Source organism: Thermobia domestica, chromosome 8 (assembly GCF_964235325.1).
Source record: "Thermobia domestica chromosome 8, izTheDome1.hap1.1, whole genome shotgun sequence".
Taxonomy (NCBI): domain Eukaryota; kingdom Metazoa; phylum Arthropoda; class Insecta; order Zygentoma; family Lepismatidae; genus Thermobia; species Thermobia domestica.
The window spans coordinates 180,191,928-180,206,547 of NC_137461.1; positions in this window are offsets into that span (position 1 = coordinate 180,191,928).

A 14,620-nucleotide genomic window follows, 5' to 3' on the forward strand; every position below is an offset into this window, starting at 1 on the left:
AAATACTTGAAAAGTTTCTGCCTGAGCGGGATTCGAACCCAGGTCTACCGAATAGAAGTTCAAAGCGCAAACCACTCACCTACCGCGCCATTTAACCTTCCACCCAAACTAGTACCTATTTAAAAACGTTTCATGGAAAAATATAAAAAAGATACTAATTCTTGTGTGAGTGTCTTAATGATTTACTCGAGATTTGCTTGCTTAACTCAAAAACATGTTACATTGATGTTCCTAAATGAGGAAAAAATCACGAAACGTTCTTCAAGTTGAGGCTACGTCATCGGTTGCAGTAATGGTCCTGATTTACGTTACATTTCGTCTTTATCATAAGTTCCACTTTCCAGAGAAGAAAAGACGACAGAAATTATTTTCACACTCTTTGAGTTGAGTTGATTTTAGTTTAGCGTCCCTTTCAGCAGCAAGGTTATATGAGACGTGGACCTACTGATTAACGTGGAATCCGAACCACATGAGCTCCCGCCGGGAATCGAACCCGGGTCTCCTTCGCCAAAGGCGCGCAGACAACCGCTTAGCTACGAGGGAGCTCATTCACACTATTTGAATTGTATCAACACATATAGAAGTAGACAGTTCCATGTTTATGTTCCATAACTACTAGTTTATTATATTTATATGAGGAATATATGGCAAATTGAGCCGGTCGCACTAGCGGAGTAAGCTCGGGCGTTCGGATTCTGATCATCAGGCGCAATCCACTCGGGGTTCGAATTCATCTGAAGAGCAATGTCGGAATTTAAGCTGTCCTTAGTATTTCTGTGGCCCTGAAGTCTTTGGAATACATCGAAAGGACATGAGGTGCGAGTGGCGAACAAAACTTCTGTTCGGGCGATTTGTTTAAGAGAAATTATGAAAGCAGGAAACTAGCATTGCAGGTACCTGGGTTGAAATCCCCTCGTGGCAGTTATTAATTTTTCTGAGTGAGAAGCTAATGTTTATGTAATTGGTATCTTAATTGTGCTATTCATTTATTATTATTATTATTATTATTATTATTATTATTATTATTATTATTATTATTATTATTATTATTATTATTATTATTATTACCACAGAAGGAAAGAAAAAGTAACATAGTCTAAGGTATTCATACGAACGGAAAGATACCCAGTAAAGCTACGGACCCCCTACGTTTCTTAGGTTTTCCCATGAACGCAATAATATAAGTTTATGGATTTACATATAGAATTATCATTTTATGACAACAAGAAATGAAAGATAAATATTTGTTATCTGATAACTAATGCATTTTGTTTCGCCCCTCTCGTAGGTAGGAAGTTGACGTGACACTTTAATAGGATTATGCCTATGACCAGCGTTGTAAGCTCGATCACTATTTACAATTTGTGCACAGGTAGGGGCAATTCCTTGGAACTTTTTTTGGCCAATACTACAGTAGTGAGGACGTGTTTAACCCTTATGTAATCATCAATTCTTTCCAAACACGTTAAGCTCCCAGACAGTTACGAATGAAGGTTGATATGGATGACGTAATTCTTTGTTGTTGGCAATTCACCTGTGAAGAAAGTCGTCTCAACTTTTACAACCGAGAAATTGAATATTTTTCATGTTTCAGAAGTATCAATATTGCAAATTGTAAACATTTCTTGAATCGCTGCAGGCGGAGTCGAACCCGTTTACCCAACATTATGAAACTAACGCTAAGGCCAATACTCTAACATATCACCGTTCCGGGAGAAGGAAAAATGGATGTGCAGTGAATCCAGTAATTTCACACTTGTACGATTCCAGTGTAATAATGCTGAAACTTTCTGTTTTCAGTCATGATAAAATAGTAAAGTATTATGCAGAAAGAATAGTCCAGAGAATTCAACTTTAAATTGACAACTCATATATACGGAGGCGCAGCCATATGCTCTCGCCTCGGGCCTTGATTTTTCACGTCATGGCATTGCGAAATACCCTTATTGATTGGAATCTGGTGTTTCAGGGCACTGGATTATTTTTTTAAAAGAGTTAACTAATTTAACAAACCTTCCTCAGTACCTTGTTTCCTATTTGTACACGTTCCTTCTCACTTTTACAGTTTTTCCATTAACACTCTAAAAACAGGAAGAAAACACTGAAACATTGAGGACAGTAAAATTCAGAAACAGTATTCGCGCGTTCTTCCCTTGCCTGAAGTAAAACAATAAAATATGGTGAACACACATTTTTTGGGAGTAGGCAGTGGGTCAAATGGATCGAGTTCTCTGAGTGGGTCAGTGGTTCGCAGGTCATCATGTGACCTATTGCGACCCATAACCCACCATGACCCACTAAGACCCACCGACCTATCTGCTCACTGCATTATTCATCTTTTGAACAGCATATTTTTCACCCTCAACCCTAGCCAGAGAAAATAGAAATACGTTTCTGGTTTATCGCATCTTACGAATGTTTTAACCTTCCGATGTATGTTTTGTATATTATAGTACCAATAAAAAAATTGTCAGTTTGTTTTAATTGAAGAAGAAATTTGAAGAAGCAATTTAGGTTAAATTTATATACCAGTCAAGCTGGAACAAAACAAGCCTTGCGCAGCTTCTGACCTCCTACGTCTGCTACTAATACTATTAATACTTATACTGTGGATTCGTATAGCAAGATTGCATAGGTAACGTAATCATTTTTTGAGTATTATTATCATATTATTTTAAAGAAGAGAGGTTTTGAAAATTTAAAAAATAAAATACAAAACTAAAAACCTTCCTCGCCCTAATTTTAAACCCACACCAAAAGCTCTTATAATAACTACCTCTTTCCTCTATTACCGTCGGCCAGGAAGACCGCCAGTAACAGACACTTGATTTTTGCTTTATTTATAGTACGCGGCGAGCTACGGATAACTCGAACTAACTACAAGCACGTATTTAGCTCTCATGAGTAGGGTCGACCGCGGTTTCAAAATATCCTTCTGAACACTGGTCAATTTTTCTACGATTTACGTTGAAGTCCTCCTTTTCCCTGTTTCATTTGTTTCTGTTTACTTACCTGAAATTAGTATCTTTAAGTGAAAAAAGAACTTGAGGCATTTTTGGATATTGAAATTTGTAATTGTAATAATAGCAATAGGACGCATACTACTACTTCGATACACACAGCCTGTGTGTTTTAGAGGAGCTAACCACTGAAAAAAATACATTTCTGATCACCGTAATATATAAATTATTATATAAAAAATTGAATGTAAATGTGTGTGCCTAATCAATACGCCCAAATTGCAGTCAAACGAAATGACTTTTGGCATATAGTTAGGCCTTCATACAACTGCAAATTTATCATATTGCGTTCATTATAATAATATCCTAAGGGATAGTGGGGATCCGAATATTTGCGAGAAAAATTGAGTATCTCACAAACCGTTAAATTTAAGGAGCTGAAATTCACTATTTAAATTCTTATGGAAAATGAACAGAACGTATCCTAGCATTCTTTTACATTCTCCTTTATGGGGAGGGGTACACTTTCTATGTATTGTAAATAGATAGCGGGTTTGTTTGTAAAAAAAATCGAAACGATAAATTTTAGTTGAGAAATAATTTGAGAAAGAAGAAATACAGCCGGGTTCGATTCCTGGCGGGAGCTCATGTGGTTCGGATTCACGTTAATTCTTTGCTCCATGTCTCATGTAGCCTCGCTGTTGAAAGAGACGTTAACCTTAAATTCAACTGAACTCAAAGAAATACAGTGTTTCCCATCATATACCATATATGCTTACCATGCGGTTTATGATAATTGCTGAAGCTTGTTTGTTACATAGAGCGCTTAGAGCACAGGGTAATCAACACATAAAGTTCTGAGAAAAATAGACATAAAATTTGTAATTTAAGCTTCAGTATGTTGGCATGCTTACCTTCATTTGGGCCTTTGAAATTTCATCCGTTTTTCCACTGAAAATATCTATAATTCAACAACGAAATAATTAGACCATTATAATTTAATTGAAATTCATCGTAATTTTGCACATGACAAACACTTTAAAATTTTATATCGTAAAGGTGAAATGCATCGTTAGTGTATCAGAGCGGTGCTGGAGCGATTGACTGTAGAAATTCGAACTCCGATTAGTTAGAATTTCACAACCTGCCTTTATTAAAAGTATAAACCCTTTAGTCGTAGAGGGGAGACCGTGGATCATGTTTCAGAGTTGATGACGACATTTTGGTGGGTTACTGGTTCATGGTGGGTGGTGGGTCAGAGTGGATCACGGTGCGTGGTGTGTCATGGTGTAACAAGGTGTGTGGTGGGTCACGGTGTGTGGTTGGTCATGATGGGTCGTGTGTCAGAGGGGTTCACGTTGAGTTGTGGGTAAAGTTTTCATTGACCCACGCCATATCTGGTCAAGTCTGTAAACGAACAAAGAACAATATTAATACACAAAACGCTCAACATCTTAGGTATTCCTGACATAACTATTTCATGATCCGATGAACTTTAGTATATATACCAATCATCATTTGACATATTTTACCGAAATACAACGTGGCTTTTCGGACTTTAAATATTGTTAATATGCAAAGTTCATTGATCTTATCGCTTATTAACTTACTCTCTCATGTTCATCAAAACCTTTAGAACACTTCTCGTAGATATAGAAAGGTGGAATGCAGTATCCAGGCTTGGTGTAGCGTGCAAGTAAACAAAACAGAAAGCGACAGAATAATATGTCCATCCTTCAAACCCAGTACAATGGGGTGTGTTGATTATTCAACAAAAAGACTTGATAGCCAATCAGAAAATTCATAAAAATATAATATGTGTCCAAGTCTAAAACTTTGCAATAATAATAATAATAAAAATAAAAATAATAATAATAATAATAATAATAATAATAATAATAATAATAATAATAATAAAGAAGGAATAACAGAATTACAAAATGAATTAAGTAAACAATATCTTCAAATGAAGTAAATAATGATTACCACGACCTACATATAGTGGAAAATAAATGGGCTCTCGTAGCCGTGCGGGTTAGCGCAACATCCCATGAAAACACTTTTTGGCGTGGGTTCAAACTCTGCCCAAGTCTTTTTTTTACTGTTTTAAATTTTCATAACACTTATCTCATTAAAATAGGATTGAAAATAATACACAAGAAAGTGATTTTTCGTTTATTTATAAATTTTCTTAACAGTTCTTTTATTAAAATAAGCTCGCAGTTTTACTATAATGATCCATAGTAAAAGTAGTAAAAGTAGTGGTAGTAGTAGTAGTAGTAGTAGTGGGAATAATAATAAAAATAACTTTATTTTAACCTTATGACGCCAACCTTTCAAAGATTATGTCCGTGCGGACCCCAACCAATAATATTGTTAGTAGGCACCTTTTATTAGCTTTTGTTTTTATTATATTGTTAAATACAATTGCTTAGTTTTAGTTACTATAATATAGTAAAAATAAACACAGTATATACTAAACACAAACAATTTTTATTCCCCTGCTTAGAGATCCTTGGTTCCCTACCACACACACACACATATATATATATATATATATATATATATATATATATATATATATATATATATATATATATATATATATATATATATATATATAGAGAGAGAGAGAGAGAGAGAGAGAGAGAGAGAGAGAGGGAGAGGCATTTGTTATACGATACATTCTACTGAAATTTTCTATATAGTACAGTCTCTGTATTTTCTACTTATTTTCTGATCGCTTACGGCTTTCAACCATTTCCCTATGGATATTCCTGTTTCACTATCTCATTGTACCAAAAAATGATGTTATCTGAAGACGCAACTCTCGCCGAGCCCGGTGTTTGTGAAATAAATCTAAATAGTTATATTTTATCCCTTATTTAACCATTTCTTTAAAAGTTACTTCACCATTTCTTTTACATTGCCTCGTTCAAACCCTACGTGCTGACAAACATTTATTTTGTCCCTGAATGAATATGATGTTTCAGTACTGCAGACTCAGTAAATATTTATACCGTATTTTTTGGGCATACTTGAGATGTAAACATACAAAAAATATTCCACATGATCCATAGTTTAGAAATTTCCAGATCTGTAGAAGTCATCGAAATTCAAAAGAAATGTCTCCCAGAATTCTCGGAATGCTGATATATGGTCTGTTTTCAGTTTCTCTTGACGAGTTTGAATGTTATGAAATCAACAAAAGCTAAGGAGACACTTGAAACGATTCAGTTACGTCGTTGCTTGGAATATTGGACGTCTATTTTCCATTGGCCACAATTCATTCAAGCCATCCCCTGCCGATTTTTGCACTAACTAATGAAGTCTATAAAAGCATATATTTCAGTTTCGTCGCTTTCAGAGTTTTATTCCTTTACTTTCTGAACATAGATTTAAGGTTCTGTTTCTTGCACAATTAGATTTGCTAATTTTGGAGTTTGACAACTTTGAAGGCACGTCGTTCATTCTGAACACTTAATTCCGCTGGTTCGAAGCCCGTTGATTCCTTGACCACATTTTCTGTCAGTATCTAGTGTTCTGACAGGTCCGGTGCACTTGAGTTTCTTCCACGTTGAGCTGTAAATTCTCTAGTCTTTAAAATGAAATGAAATCTTTAAGTTTCACTTTTCATGGTTATGCCGGTTAGGCTGAATGAGATGGTAATGATAAGAAATGACTGAAAAATAGTGCAAATGAAGAAAGTGAGATGAAACGGGAGAACCACGAGAAAACCCACGAGCACGGTGTTTGTTCACCACAAAGTCCACACGGCGCGAGCTGGGATCGAACTACGGGTCCCAAGAACCGGAGGTGAACGCTCTACCACTGAGCAACCCGCGCTCACTCTCACAACACAACGCACTTGTCAGGGGAATACATATTTATTTTTATTTAAGTTGTCATTGTTAGGAACTACCAATAAGCAACCTTTATTTCTCTGTCTGTGCATATGGGAGCATGGAAAACCGTGAGGTCCGCACGGACTCCAGGTGTGCTAAATTCGTTTTGCTTCTTAAATATTCATATAATTTCTAAATACAGAAGCGTACAACAAGAAAATTGTTATGAGTAAATTCAAAATATCATCAAAAGAGATGTCCTTAGTCGCGGGGAAGGATTCCAAACAAACAGAGAAAATATATTAACATAATGAAGCCTGGGGTCCGCACGGACCCCAGGTTGGCGTCATAAGATTAAGTACTATGAGCAGCTCAGAAGTAAAAATACAGCACTATGATAAAACCATTATAACAAATGGTTTCGAAACAACACCGACAAGGTTCGGGTGGTGATTCCTGACTCCAAAACGTATTGACCAACCTGGGTGCAAAATAGCTTCCTTCGGAGTTATAGGCTGCCGAAATCATCAAAAAATGAACCTTAAAGGCCCATAGCTCCAATACTATGTGACCTACGGTAGCCGGGTCAAGACTTCACTTAGGAACTAACATGTACCCTATTCAAATATCCATGTTTCGGAATCCTAAGGTGCTCAGTAACACTTTTTATAGAAGTAGTTTAGCTACGGGCATAGTTTGAAGTACTCATCAACTAGCTCTATAGAAATTGTTGCGGAAGTAATGCAGCATTCTGGATCATCGATATTTTGATACGGCACATATTAGTTCTAAAGTGAAGTCTTGACCCGACTACGGTAGGTCCCATAGTTTTGGAGCTATGAACCATTAAAGTTCATTTTTTGGGCAGCCTATAACTCTGAAAGGAAACATTTGTGCACCCAGGTTGGTTTATACTTTTAATCCTATCTTAGTGTCAGCAATCACCTCCCAAACGTTGTCGGTGTTGTTGTTTTGAAACACCCTGTATAATTATTTTAAACAGACCAGAAAATATATGGTATAGAATGACTGGTGGAAGAGGTTAAATACTTTGTCAGAAGGTTAATATAGTAAAATTATAAGGTTTAAGCTAATATATAAAACAAAATACTAAAAAACCAGAACAGTCAATTTCATATTACACGATTAAAAGAACTATGCAAATTAACATCTCGTTTAACTACCATTTAAAAGAATGAAACAACCTTACTTAAAATTACACATCCAACATGCAAAAATCTTATTCACTTACCGTCATATTTTAACATAAAAGACTGGTTCTTTGAGTAGAAGGTTATAACATAAAAATAAACAAGAACAGTGAAATAAAGATAAGCATAAAGTCATAAAGTAAAAACAGGATAATTTTTGTATGAAGTGCTCTGACATTTATCCTAACATATGTTCATTTTAAATTGTAATACATTGTCATCCTTCTTAGTATTTCACGTTTTGAGTTTAATGCAACGAATGTCGATCGATTCCTAACACTATAAGTTGGCATTCTTATTCCTATATTTTCTAACCAATATATGCTACTATATTTGTTATCCAACCCCATTTGAATAAATAATGTATCAATAACTTTCCTTATTTCCGATAGGGCTTGTAGTCTCCGAAATGTTAACCAATATTCATATTCATGTGCATAATAATCCTTTTTCATTTTATAACACAGTAACCCTATGAAACATTTCTGTACAGCTTCGATTTTGTTAACAAGTGTGTTGGATAGAATGCTTCAGACAACTGAACCAAATTTCTATTTGGGTCTAACAAGTGTCTTATATAAGTACACATAAGAACTACCATTTATAAAGCCACGCTTATAAATATTAATTGTCTGTCATACAAAATACCGAGACCTTTAATTTGTTCAACTTTGTCTATTGTTATTCTATTAATTTTATATTTGCAAACAAAATATTGAGTTTTATTAGTGAATGTCATATGTTTAGCTTTCTCAGAATTGATCATTAATAAATTATTTTTACACCAATGATTTACTGTATCTAAATCTTACTGCAGCAGATACATTTCTTATCTTTACTTTAAACGTTCTATTTGATAAGTAACTTTCAAACCAACTAATATATGACAATAATAGGGCAATGTTTGATAATTTACGTAGTAGTAATTTGTGATCAATGGAACCAAAGGCTTTTGACATATCGATATATATAACATTTACCGGTAAGTTACTTTTTAGTGCAAAGTATGTAAAATCAGTAAAATGGATCAGATTTTTTTGAATTGATCTACCTTTATAGAAACCATGTTCCGTATCACTTAAGATATTCTTTACATTGAAATATAAATGGTTCTGCATAAATATTTCAGAAATCTTAAAAAAACACATACTAAACTTATAGGCCGATAATTTTTAACGTCATTTTGATCACCATGTTTGTAAATTTGCACTACATATGATTGCTTCCATTTTGAAGGAAATATTTCAGTCTTTAATGATCTGTTATATATGTTCGCTAAAGTTGACGCTACTTCATTACTACAGTATTTAATGACATAATATGGAATGTTGTCAGTTCCGGGTATAGTACTCACCTTAATTTTTCTAATGGTTTCAATTACATCCTTTGCGTAATGGATGGAATGCAAATCGACGTATAATTACCATTATATTCTGTCAGTTTCGTAACCTTACCTTTTTTATTTTGGTTGGAGTCAAAATTAAAATAATTATAGAATACAACTTTAAAACATTCTGCTATGTCAGTAATTCCTAACAATGATGTATTATTATAATTCATCTGTTTTAGTATCTGTTTGCTGTGTGAGGTCTTGAATGATCTCCAGAAGTACAAATATTGTTCTCCAATGATAAGAATATCATGTCACTACCTGTCGTAAATTGTGACATTTCATTTTCCTCATATTTCATACGAGAATGTCAATGTTTTCTTTTTTCATGAATCATGCTGACACGTTCGTAGTAAAACAAAAGTAATACGATACAACATTCGCTGACGTTTGCATTTCAATCATTTGTGCATCTATGTCAACACACAAAGAAGTCTATCAGCATTTTGTTTTAATCCAAGAACGAAAACGTTATTTTCTTTTACACATCCAAATGTATTTCAGGGACCATGGTTCGAAACCCACCAAGCACTATTAAAGACGAATTCATTCATAGCTAGGTGGTTAGGATACACGTCTTTTGTTTGAAAGACCTGAGTTCGATTCCTGGAGAAACATTTCTTAGGATTTTTCTTTTTAGTTTTCGAAAACTTGGTTTTAAATTTTTAGTTCGAAAAGTTTAAAGGTTTAGTTCGAAATTTTTTGAGTTAACCTACAAGTCACAAGGACGGACCCCTCTTTCATCATTAGAGAATAAATGTATCCTTTTAGAGACTCAACTATTCAAGGACAGGAAAGAGAACGATAATATTTAATGTAAACTTCAGTATAATAGCATGATACCAAAAAGGGTTATTTAAGGAAGAGGTTGAACCCTCCATGGGAACTTTAAGGTACCAAAAAGGATAAACATAAAAGGGAACAAAATTCTAAAATCCTGGTCTAGGGTGACCACTGTCATATCACGTAACCTAAACAAAAAAAAAATGAATTTCCCTCATGGGCTGAAGGCTAAGATCATGTGACTTCTATCAACCAATCAAAATTGAGGTACCAAAACATTCATCTTACCCGTAAAAAGTAACAAATAAGTGAGGGATTTCCCCCACGTTATACCATGCAACCTGTTCACCTTGTGGCGGGTCTAAAATCATGTGACTTCTATCCTCTAATCTGTTTCGTAGTACCAATCCCAGAGCTTAAGATCACAAGACCTCTATGAACCAACCACCATCATGGTACGAAAGCTTTCATCTTACCCATAAAAGAGAACGAATTTAAAAAATCCCAGGGTCTAAGATCACGTGACCTCTGTCAGCCAATCAGAATCAGGTATCAAAGCATTCATCTTACTCGTAGAAGGGAACGTATTTTTTAAAAAAATCCCAGAGCCTAAGATCACGTGACATCTATCAACCAATCAGCATCGTGGTACCAAAGCATTCATGTTACCCATAAAAGGGAACGAATTTCAAATATTCTACGGTCTAAGATCACGTGACCAGAGTTGGCGTGGGTCAATGAAAACTTGACCCACCACCCACCGTGACCCACTCTGACCCACCACCCACCATGATCCACCACCCACGGTGATCCACTCTGACCCACCGCCCACCGTGACCTACTCTGACCCACCGTGACCTACCACCTACCATGAACCAGTCTCAGCTACTGTGAACTATTCTGACTCACCAAAATCCATCGTCATCAACTCTGAACACGACCCACGGCCTCTTCTGTACTGACTAAAGAATTTACACATGTAATAAAACAAGACTGAAATTGTCACTAATCGGAGTTTGAATTTCTAGTCAATCGCTCAAACACCACTCTGTTAGAATAACGGTGAATCTGACCTTTATGATATAAAATGGTAAAGTGTTTGTCAGTGAGGAAATTGAAACAGCTCGAGGGGGGTGGGGGAAATTAGTGTCTACCTAAAATAGTGTCTGTATACTTGTACTAAGAGAGTATTCTTGCAAGTGTTAATTTTTGAACGCATTCCAAAAGAAACTTCTATTCACAGGAAAATACCCCTGTAGAATATGGAAAAGGTTATGGTTCCTCAGTTCACAGTATTTTTCTCACAAAAACTTGAAGAATCAGTTTTTCATAGTTTATAAAGACGCTCGGGTACCCTATGTGAGAGCATCTCCATAAAGATGCTCATAATTGTAATTTGTGTAATCACTAAAACACCACGTTAAATTTAAGTTACGAATATGCATAATTGCAATTATTATGAATATTTATTCAAAACAGTTTACCTAAAGCATAGAAGAGACTTACTATAAATAGGTACAAAATTGAATAATACAAATAAGTCATTACTAACACAAGTATACATTTTCTATAACTCGTAATTTTCTACCTTAAAACAAATCTGAATTCGGGTTTAATTCCTGTTGGTAACTTTTTCGTGGTAAATCATCCGCAGCGGAATGATGTCCATCCTTCAGCCAAGAAATAACTAGCTCGTGTACTTCAGCTTGTCTAGCGGTGCGCCATTAACATTGATGAACAACAAGTTAGACAATGTTTGAGCTCTTAGTCTATTTCTAATATCAATCATCTGTAAATTCATAAGAGGAAATCCACGTTCGCACTCTGTCGTGGAAATTGATAATAATTCTACCCGATTTCTGCAACTCCTCATCGACAATCTGCTTGGTAGGCTTAAGTCTGATAACGATTTTTCTTAGTTTTGAAATACTCAGCAAGACGTATAATCTCTCTATCACCATACAACATCTTTTCCATATCGACCATGTCAGTTGGCAATGTCGACTCATGGAGAACAGAAACTTCATCTACCACGCCTTCGATAGGGAATCTTGTGAATAAATTATCAATTTAAGCCTGATAAACTGATGATTTCTTATTTGTTTATAAATTTAATTTTTGCAGTTACACATGAAGGTTTGATGCCATCATTACCAAGTTCCCTCCCCCGTCTAGAAAGCGAAAGGGAACGAGGTTCCTGGAGTGTTCAGAGGTGAATGGGAATTTCCCTCCTTCTACCCCTTCAATTAAAACAATGCTGTTTGCCATGTTCCAAATTACGATGAATTTCAATTAAATTATCATAGTATAATTATTTCCTTGTTGAATTATCATTACTTTTCTGTGGAAAAAAGGATGAAATTTGAAAGTTCCAAATCAAGGTAAGTAGACCAACGTAAAGGGAGAAAAAGTGTAACATTTTCCATATAATTATGCGTACAATTCAAAGCTTACAGTACAAATTGTATGCCTATTTTAGTCACAAGATTTGTGTTGATTGCCCTGTGCTCTAAGCGCTCCATATAATAAACATAAGCTTCAGCAATTATTATAGTAGAAAGCAATGGATATATGAAGCCAAGCAATGCATTTTTTTTTTTGTTTCTGCCAAGGGTGGATAACTTAACGAAATGTGCAATATTTACAATTTGTTATCTGTTATGGTTACTATTTTGGAACCCATTTCTGCACCTAGTTAATAACGTTATTATTCAGTGTAACTTTTAAAATGGTACGCTCTGAATTATGTTACGCTGAGTAACGTTACTCAATGGAACATTCTGCATTTTGGTATTGTAGTTACGGTCACCAAGGGATTAGCGTTACTCGAAATACCCACGTATGTCGTACCTGCTTGAGATTGTTAAGATAAAACTGGTTCCACTGAATACCAGTTCTCTCTCGAACCCAAAGGGTTTTGTTCCTTGATTTTAGCGATATGAAACGTATTGAAATTCTGCAGAACATTTTTGTGTAAGTAGACATATTTTTGTTATGATGAGTACCATTTCTATGTTTCTCTTTTCTTTATCGGTTACCTTTTACCTGTATTTCATCTTCTTCAATTCTGATGGTCTTGGAGTTACGCTTGAGTAACGTTTAAACATCCTTGGCGACAGGGAGTCTAAGGTTGGCTTTAAAAGAATCTCCATTATACTAGTAAATAAATTCCACGTTTTTCAGTCTGTTTTCTTTTTCCTCATACTTAAGATTCAGTAAACACCTTAGGCCCTCAGGCACATGTCCTTTGAGAATAGCATTACTTTGATTGCTCTGTATTAAAAAAAGAGGAAAAAGAGAAATGATCAAAGAGTGAAGTTTTTAATGTAAGCTTATTGATAAGATTTTTACTTCTTGTGATGACACTGCCAATAGTTAAGTTGATTTGGAGTTTAACGTCCTTTTCGGCAGCGAGGCTTTATGAGACGGGACCTACTGATTAACATGGAATCGAAACCACATGTGCTCACGCCGGGAATCGAACCCGGGTCTTCCAGGCGAAAGGCGCGTACGCTAAGCGCTTAGGCATGAAGGAGCTGACTGCCGGTAGTCACCATATATGTTTATTTTACAACAGTCTTGCACTGACCAATGTGGTTGAAGCTTGAGCTCACTTCCCAACAAGGATCGAACCCGGAGCTACATACACCAACGTTACACATATACTGGCCCCCAGGGAAGCAGGAAGGACATTTCATTTGCTTGCAAGCAATTTAGTTTATAAATCAAATACATATCAGACATCACTGGTGTAGCGAGAAACTCATCAAGGGGGCCAACACACAAGATTTGGTAGAAAGGATCTTCTGAGGGGGTGCACCAATAACTACCAGTAGGCCTACATTTGAATTGAATTGGATTTTTTAAATACCTTTGGCACCTGTGGTGTGAATGAGGAAATGCCTTGGAAATCCTAAGTATCTGTTCTCGGTGAATCCTTTTGTTGAACGTTTAGAAAATTGACTTAAACTATCGATTTTGCAAAACTTCCCTTTGATTTAAGCCCAAATCGAAACATGACAGAGGAAAATTTCGGAAAGTGTTGCTATTTTCACTACTAGCTTCTCACTTTAGGTAGTGTATATTTACAAGGAAGGGGGTGCACGTGCACCTTTGCACCTTTAAACATATTTCTATTTTATCTTATTTTTGTAAAAAAAAAAAAAAAAAAAAATCTGCCAGAGAAAGAAAATTGTCAAGAAGTGCTACCCATTCAGAAGACTATTTTCTTCTCGTGTGAATGTTTTGACTTCCCGTGGCAATGTGGTAATCTACAGTTAATTTTGTCTCTTTTTCTCCCCTTGGATTTTTAATGTTCATTGTATTGTTTAAATGCTTATAAGTTAACTTGCGAGAAAGTGTCATAGTCGAAGGTTGTACTACTTGTAGAACTGATATTAAAAAGTAAATAAAAGAATTATCATGGAAACA